This window comes from Palaemon carinicauda, chromosome 13, assembly GCF_036898095.1.
Source record: "Palaemon carinicauda isolate YSFRI2023 chromosome 13, ASM3689809v2, whole genome shotgun sequence".
NCBI classification, from domain to species: Eukaryota; Metazoa; Arthropoda; class Malacostraca; order Decapoda; family Palaemonidae; genus Palaemon; species Palaemon carinicauda.
Genome location: NC_090737.1, coordinates 120,225,031 through 120,235,030, shown reverse-complemented (window position 1 = coordinate 120,235,030; position 10,000 = coordinate 120,225,031).

Sequence of the window (10,000 nt, the reverse complement as noted above, 5' to 3'; positions counted from 1 at the left end):
TATGTATATATATGTATATGTATATATATATATATATATATATATATATATATATATATATATATATATATATATATATATATATATATATATATATATATATAATCCAATATATTCGTAAACACAATCAGACCACAAAATAGGAAACACTAAAGAAAGGAAGAAGTGTCTAATTGATGAAAAGAAGACTTGAAACAGGTTGCAAACATGTTTACTTCAAAGGATGAAAATAGAAATATTAGCAAAAATAGTGATAGAGTGATAACAATTGTAGAGTATTTCGATACAATACTATACAATAGTGATATAATGAATAACTTCGCCTATAGAAATAATGAAACACCTAACCTGGTACCAAAAGTAATAGTAGAAGTAATTAAAGCATTAAATAGCATGAAAAGAGGCAAAGCAGCAGGAGAAGATGATCTAATAATAGATGAAGGAGATCTTACAGTAGGAAACAGGTTGAACTCTACATCAAATGTCTGCAAGAATGCTCTATACCTACAGCTTGGAAAAACTTCATCATTATACTAATTCACAAAAGGGGAGACTCAAAAGACCTGAAAAATTACCACCCAATAAGTTTACTCTCTAATATATAAAGAATTTATAAAGATCATATTAGGCTGAATAGAAATACAGCTAGACAATTAACCAAGAGAGCAGGCAGGCTTTAGAAGTGGGTATTCCACAACTGACCATATCCATGTATTTAACCAGTTAATGGAAAAATCAACAGAGTATGACAAACCACTATGTATGGCATCTATAGACCATGAGAAAGCTTTTTATTCTGTCAAAACCTTAGCAGTAATAAAAACCCTTCAAAGACAAGGAATAGATGAATCTTATGTTAGATCACCTGAAGATATCTATACAGGAAGTACAACCATCCTAAAACTAAAACCAGTGAGAAAATTCCGATTGAGAAAGGAGTTAGACAGGGAGACCCCCAACTCTCCTAAATCATTCACAGAATGCTTAGAAGAATTCTTCAAAAACCTAGATTAGAAAAATGTAGGAACTAACATTGATGGGGAATACCTTAATAACATGAGATTTTCAGATGACATAGTTGTGTATAGTGAATCATGGGACGAATTACAAAATATAAAATTTTTTAATATAGAATGCAGAAGAATATGAATATAACTAAAGTAATGTTCAATGAAAATGCAGAGGGAAAACAAATAAGAGTTATGGACGAACCTTTAGAGATACTTAATGAATATATGTAATTAGGACAGACAGTAAGTGTTTCTCTAGGACATGAGACCGAAATTAAAAGAAGTATAACCATGGGATGGAGAGCATTTAATTAACAAAATGAGATTATGAAAATTAAAATGCCTCTTTTTCTAAAATGAAAAGTATGGTCCTCCCAGTTTCAACATAGGTAGCAGAAACTTACTAAAGCCTTCGAACATAAGCTATGGAAATAATAATGATGGGAATAACACTACGAGACAAAAAGAGCAACTAGATACAAGAGCAAATTAAAGCAGAGGATATTCTAACAACATGTAAGAAAAAGAAATGTACATGGGCAGGACATATGTTATATTTCAAGTGTTATGCTTATTTGCCACAATTTCCTTTCCTTCTACTGTTATGTCTTGTTTTTCTTCATATTCCTTTCACATTGTAAATGTAACATCATGCAGGAAGCAATTATATCAATGTCCAAAATCCAATTTTCAAACCTGTCAATAATCAAAAATTAATGTATTATCAAAATGTACGATTGTTTACTTAAGTCACTTACCGAGCTTTTCCTGCAAGACTTTCGTGGAGGTAAAGGCGGTGGTGGAGGCCGTGTAGTCCCTGACAGGCGACGATTAAACTCGCCAAAAGAATTTTCTTTTTCATTCTTGCATTTTTCCACACTTTCACCTTTCTCCTCACTTTTAGTTTCCCTGTCGCCTGATCTTGAGCCTCTCATGGACGGAGAGGAGGGCAAACAGTACGTAACGACATTACCCTGAACACGCTTTTTCTTCTTGGGAACTGGAGGGGCATTGGAGTGCTCAGTATTCCCTTTTTTCAAAATGCCCTTTGGAGGTTTCAGTTTCCCAGGGTTTGAAGGTTCTTTGTTTTTAGCCGAATAATCCCTACCATTCTTCTCACTGGCCTGATCTTTAACTTTGGACGGTACACTGACATCCCTTCGCGTGGGACATCTAGCTGGTAATTTAGGAAGTTGGGCAGGAGTTTCAATGATGTAGTGCGATTCCCTATGGGACTCTGCCATGAACAAATAATCCTTTCTAGTAACTTTGCTCGGGTCAAACGTATGTGGATCACCCTGTTCCCGGATTGGTTTTCCTTTCATATCATAATTCTTGGCATCGCCACGTTCCCAAGGGGGCACTGTTATTTCAGACGTATCACTCATGGTATCATCATTGGTTTTAGGTTCATTTATTGGTTCAGGTGGAGTAATCTTAACCAATGACACTGGTTTACTAATGTCTCTCCCACGAATTCTATACGTTTTAGTGGCATCGTCAATCAGGACATTCTTCCCTTTCTTTTCCTTCTTAAGAGTAATTGGTTTTGTTTTCTGTCCTTTTGTGGAAGAAGAATCCAGATGAGCAGCATCTTTTCCTCTTGAATTCTGAGGCTGGAGTAAGTTTTCGAGGGAACTCTTAACCCTAGTAAGTGTTCCAGACCCAAAACTCCTTTCTTTCTTAGTTTTCTTAGGTGGGACGTCAGGCGGGACTGACTGAGAGCTACCTTCACAGGCGTTTTGTTTCAATATCCAGTTCTCCACACTAGATTCGTCTTTAGCTTGGTCTTCTAATATAACAATTTCAAAGTTTTTGTTTTGAGTGTCAGTTGAATTAGTAATGGTGCCATTTCCTTTCATATACAACTTAACCTTAGTTTCATGAGATGTACTGGCATTTTTTTCAGGACCATTCATAGTTCTCGAGTTGAAAATTCTGCTAGACAGGGTTTCCTTTGATGAGGAATCTGATGTGATGCTCATTTTTCTAAGTTTTATCCCACCATTTTTATCAACAACCTTTGGGGTTGTAGAACTCTGAAAATCCTTGTCATGGGATACCTCTGTATAATTTTGTCTCTGAGGGTTTGGCCTTTCATAGTAAGATGATTTAGGAAGAGAGGATGTATGAATTGGGGGTAATTTAGGAGCAGGAACAGAAGGTGGAGGTGGTGGGGGAGGAGGTGGGGGTTTAGGAAAAGTGGAACTAAGTGGAGGCTGAGTCCCACCTTCTTTCACTGGAGGATCAAAAATAGGACTGCTGTCACAGTGCTCCCCATCCATACCAATTTGTTCATCCTTCTGGTCCTCTTCATGTATTGTATAGCTGTTATCATTAAAGATAAAATTTCTGCTTCGCATCCCATAGTCTCTACATGCATTTTCAATCTCAGTCAGCGCAAGTAGGGTATCTTGATCGTATTCTGGTTCTGATCTGTGCACTTCTGCTCGAGTTTCATATACATCTCTTTCCCGAATTTCTTTGTCAGAATTTGTCATAAAATTCGTGGTTTTGATAATATGCCCAGTTTTCAGATCGGCATCATCTTGGAAGATCGGATTATGGACGGTTAAAACGCTTAAATGGTCCTGGTCTCCTGGGCTGTGGCATGGTGAAATGGAAGGGGTATTGGACAAGGACTCAAAAACAAAGCTCCCACTGTAAGAACTAGATACGGTCGAAGCCCCAGAGCCAACAAAATGCCTCTGATCTCCCTCAGAACTCTTAATATTCCAGTTCGAAACTGGTTTCTCGTCTTTATTTTGTATGTTCTTTCTTCTGTCAGCCGGGTTTGTTTGGTAATTCTTTTCATCGTCCCTGTATATTATTCTTGGTGGGTATTTTCCATGAGCTACTTCTTTGGCATCTGAAATGTTCACTTTAGAATTCTTCTTCATATCTTTTTGTAATTCTCTGAGGCTAGACGGTCTACTTGTTCTACTAACAATCGGCCTGTTCTCCTTTCCCAGCAGCCCATCATTTATCCTAGGACCTAAAAAGGAAGAACTTTTTCGAACTGTTTTCTTAGCATTGGCACCAGAAGAAAATAGGGAACAGGTAGAAGCCCTATGTTTGACTTTCCTGGGACGCTCACCAACAGACCCCAGGGAAGAATCGCTAGAGTCCCCATGGATGACGTATTTCTGTTGTCTTTTGATTTTCCTTGCCCCATACAAACCAGTCGGGGTAGACTCGGGGCTCGGACTTGAGTAGTTATTAGAATCATCACTAACAGACCTAAACGAAGCATAGTTTGCCCTGGAAGACTTCGCGTTCCCACCAACACTGCCACTCGCTAGCTTTCTGTGTAGCTCGGGAGACTCTCCATCCCGGTGGTGTATGTAAAGGAGTTGTATACCAGAAGTTTCGGTCCCCGTGGCGTCTTTATCTTTCTTTTTAGACTTTTTATTAAATCTCTTCTTCGCCTGCATCTTGTTCAGATTATTGAGGATATCGGTATCACTCTCTTTCTGTACAACGTTCTTCCATTTCTTCCTGTCGTTGGGCTTTTCTTTTTTCGCCAGCTTTTCTGGGTTAGTCTTCTGTCTCATCATTTTTATTTTCTAATTCCCACGATTACGATCGCAGGCTGACGCTATTCAGTGTTGCAAAACGTGTTGCGTTTAGCAGCGAGTATAGAGACATCTTCCCACACAACAGCATTGATGTGTATGATTGCAAAACACGTAGGGATTTCACTTTTATAAATCACATCAACTACTGGAAACAAAATAGTTGCTATCCATAATCAATTCTCTATCATTCTTACGTAATTTTACAGCACCCATCGCACCTGGCTCAGAGATTTATATTTTTTCTGCCATCATCAGTAGCGTGGAATAGATTATTAGTAGCATTTGCGATCGTAATTATCTACGCTAAGATGTCTATTTCCATCAGACATAACAAGTGGGCGTCATTTAAAATATTTCACCAAATCTTACGCACTTTATCACCATAGATCGAATTACTTAAGATACGCAAATGAAAATAAAAGTATAATTCTGAGTATATTATTTTCCGTAAATGTTCACCGAAAGTAACTATTATCACTATGGCCATTCTTTCTGGTCCTTGCTCCTAATTTCATAAGTCTTTGGTTCTTTACTTTACTGACTTTTATGGGCTGTTATCCTGTTCCTACCACACATGGAAACCTTGCGCCCTGCAAGATCTACAAGATATGTTTGTCGTATACATTCTTTTATATTTAGGGTATCTCGCGGCGTACTTCGCTTTAATTATCAAATCCAAATTATCGAAGCACTTAGCAAACAAGAAAGTCTTTATGTTCCTTTTTGAAAGTTTGAAAGTTTTTCGGATGCCTAGTGGAAGATTTTTATATAGTCTTAGGGCTCATATTTGAAAGAATTGAAACCTACAACAGAGATAAATCTTGGTTCCAATCACTTGAAATCATCTGTAACTATTCTCGTATCGACACGATTCGCTGGCGGCACGATGTGTATATAGCAATTCTCTTAGATCTTTTTACACCTAAGTCACTTAATCTTTGTTTTTTTAATGTGGACGAAAATTACTGTGTATACATTACTTAAGATTTTTTCTGTTCTTCAAAAATAAATAACTGTCACTTTCCATTTACGAGATTAACACAAGTCCACGAGAAGTCCGATGAAACTTATTTCCAATATAAAGTTCACTCTGCATTCAAAATGCTGAATCATTGTTCCTTAAAATATATAGTAATTTTCCAAAGAAAAAAAAAAACTGCTTTCATTTCCACTAGAAATCGATCGCTAGTGATGTGAAATAACACACACGACCTCCCACCCGTTCCTCAAGACTTTAGACAGGATCGCTACCTCAGATTTACTTCGAAATCCACCGTAACTTCACTCGTTCCTAAGAGGAGGAAAGGGCAAATAGGACCTTCTTACAATGAACGTATCTTCACCTTAAACATCAAATCCAATGAATAAAATGAAGGAAATTCCCATGCTCATGTGAAAGCAAAGGTTGCCTTTCTGCTAACGATGTTACGTAAGGAAGAGGAACCGCTCGCAAGACTTCGGGGCTCCAGGGCTTGGGAGGAGAGGCTCTTAGGGATAGGGTGGCTCTGTCACTAGGTTCTAATTACACTTAAATTGGCCCCTCGCTTGAGATAGCACGGTCATCACTTCCGCTACTTACGACTGACCACTTCTTTACCCACATTTTTTTCCTTTTGATATTCTCTTTGCTTATGACCGCTCGCTGTCCTGTTGTGTTTATTTTGCTTTTGTTATATTCTTAATAATACTAGTGTTTTGTTTTTTCTTATTTTCTGTGATTCCTAGCATATATTTTTCGTATTCGGCATTGTGAAACTGTGGTGTGGGAAGTATGCATTAGAATATAAGTTGCCAGATTATCTTTTATTCTTTGATATTCTGCTTAATCATTTTCCCATTCAAATGACTAAGATTTCATATTTACGCCCACGTTACACCAATCAATGAAATATCCTCAATATTCATTTAACTCCTTCAAACCATACATGCTAAAAAGCATGGTTTATAAACATCTTTAACATGGAATTTGCACTTTCCGGAATAGCAATTTGCACTTCAAAACTCTTCTGGCAACTGATCACACCCGAATGCTAAAAAAAATCCGGAAGTCGGTAACGCAAAACCACATCAATTTCACCACGACAGCATCAATTTTCCGGTTAATGAAATCAGCACTTCTTCACGCATCCCTTCGATTGATTTCTAAGGTGCCTGAGCTGACACATCTCGATATTTGGGAGTTTTCTACTCAGTTCAGCTATGCAATTTCTACATTCTGAACACTTGGCGTAGGTTGATATCAATTTTCCTTTAACTTTCCATCCGATAAGTTACGTCGAAATCTCTTGAAAGAAAGGGAGTTCGGTTCAGGCATGCGCAGAAAACATTAGTTTCCAGTTGATTCACTTAAATCGTAGAGTTTTCCGAGATACTGAAATAATCTATTACAGCCCAAATCGCTTCATCTTTTCTTTTTTATTAATTTTTATAATAAATTGTTGAGCAGCACGACACTAAATCTCCCTTTCTGGTAACCACTACAGAGGTTAAAGGTCAATTCATCACTATATTTAGATAATCTCTTTCAAAAAATATGCATATTTTGTACAGTCATCTACTCTGACGACACATAAAGGGAATAAATCCATTGAACTTCATCCCAGAACAAATCGTAAGAGACCCACAATTACCACTCTTATTCCTCTTAGCAATAAGAACCAATATTCTCAGTCGTGGCGCAAATGACACAGTAAGAAAAAGGGTACATTTATCACTATATCTTCTTTCTCCGAAGACGTTAAAAACAAACGCTGATTGTTGAGCGTCTCAAGACGTGTCGAGGATGGCACTCCTTGATTCGCTTCGTAATTATGTATGTTTTATATAACTAATTTACTGTTTTTTACAAATGGCATGTATTAGTCTGATTCGTAATTCTGTATGTTTTATATAAATGATTTCCTTTTTTTATTACATTATTATATTAGTATCCTCCTTCTGCCTTAAGTCAAGATGAAGTTTTGAGTGGGAAAACAGTGTTCTCTTATTTACATCTAAACATTTTAAACAATTTTCAGGGTTTAAAATCTTATTCTTTCAGCAAATTAAATTTAATTTGAGTAACATTAAAAATTTAAAGAATTTTCAGGGGTTAAACGTTTAAAACCAAATTTTTCAAGTAAATTTGATTTCCTTTTATTAACATCTAAATTTTTCAAATAAACTTTGTGGGTTCAGCGCACAAAACCTTATTCTTTCATTAATCTGGAAATTAAATTATTTCATCAATTGCTGTATACGGTTTTAACTATAACACAAAGAAGCACTAATTTCCCTTAAAACCGTTACTCATAATTTTCCAATTATTCACCAAATATGTTTAAACAATATTCACAGTGTGTTACACACTTCAGGGATATTTCTAATATTCAAATTATCTCGTATTAATTATATTTTAAATAATTTCATAGGTAATGACTTTATTAACGACGATGGAAGTCCACTAGAAAGTTTTCAGCAAGTTTGTGTCTTTATAACAAGGCACAGGTAATTCTTAACTGCATTATCCAACCACTGTTATTATTCTGTGGACCTTTCCAAGGTCGAACTGCATGGCATGAGAATCCCTTTTCCGACTTCTATGGTCAACATGCCTAGCGATTGCTCTTGCGAAACTTTGTTTTGTACTATGAACAAAACAAAATAACTGATTTTTTTTGATACAATATAAAAGAGTTCACTTCATAACTCGTCTTTTGACAAGAGCCCGTGTCATGCTACAGGCATGGCAATCTTCTGGAATGGAACTCGTTTCACCAGGAACCTAAACGAGATTAGTATTTTAAATATTGTACGTGAATGACCTTAGATGTCAGGATGCCAGAAATCCTCAAATCAATTAATCAATTCGAATATTGTAATATGATTTTTGTTGTTTATAGTTTCACTTTAGGTTGTGGGAATTATGACGACAATTGGCTCTTATATTCTGCACACTACAAACCCACTATAATCCATCATGTATGAGCAAAGACGCCCTTTTCACTCTGTATTATTTTCCTTGTTCAACGAATTCACAACGTATCCTCTTTCGCGAATTCTTGAAGGCTCGGCATATCCACGTAAGGCTTCGGATATATCCAACTTTGGTCGAAATTATTTTGCAAATCTTCAATCACAAAAAATGAGAAATAACGATTGGTATAACTGGTAGGAATTCCTTCACACGATAACAACGTTTATTCCACACACAGGCGTTTCAAGGCAATTCGTTCTGTCCCCATGCAAACGTTTACACTAACTACCGGCGAAGGATTTGATAAACGTTTGATATAATTTCCTCGGGAAGCGGAAAAGTCTTCGCTTATCTTCCACAAGATATCAGCCTTTAAAAGGCCGACTGGAAAGACTTTAAGACTTAAATTTCTATTAGATCCACATCTTCAATTAACACAGACGTGGCGCCACGATCGCACTATACGTCAGGGAAACACTTCGTCGAATGATGAGATTTCCCTACGAGAGTTGTGTGTGCGAGGGGGGAGGGGGATTATGTTGAGGGCTTTAGCGGGAGGGGAGGCTGATTGGGAGTTCCATGGAGGAGGTAGATAGGGAAATGGGGAGGGGGACGGTGGCTCTTTGAGGCGTGGATAGAGGGATCTAAGTCATCCTTCAGTAACCTTAACTGGAGAACTTATGTGTTCGTCGGGTCGTGGATTAAAAAAAAAAAGTTTTGAGTTTGACTTTTAAAAGAGGATGATTTCACACTTTCAGGAAGTAGCAGGAAGCCAGATTACGGTATTGAGATTGTCTTCCGTTAATTAAAAAAACAAGTGTTATGAAATATTTCTGACCCTTGACTTCAATTAAAAAACAAGTGCTAATAATATTTCTGACCCTTGACTTCAATTAAGAAAAAGTGTTATGAAATATTTCCGACACTTTACTTCAACTAAAAAAAAATAAGTGCTAAGAAATATTTCCGACACTTGACTTCAATTAAATCAAAACAAGTGCTGAGAAATATTTCTGACACTTGACTTCAATTAAAAAAAACAAGTGCTAAGAAATATTTCAGACACTTGACTTCAATTAAAAAACAAGTGCTAAGAAATATTTCCGACACTTGACTTCAATTAAAACAAAACAAGTGCTAATAATATTTCCAACACTTGACTTCAATTAAAAAGAAGTGTTATGAAATATTTCCGATACTTGACTTCAATTGAAAAAAAAACAAGTGCTAAGAAATATTTCCAACACTTGACTTCAATTAAAAAGCAAGTGCTAAGAAATATTTCTGACACTTAACTTCAATTGAAAAAAAAAAAAGGTGCAATGAAATATTTCCGACACTTGACTTCAATTAAAAAAAAAAAGTGCTATGAAATATTTTCGCAAAATAACATTATTTTACATATTTCATCACATGAAACTCGAGACAATTTTCCTTATTAAAAACTAATCTCCATA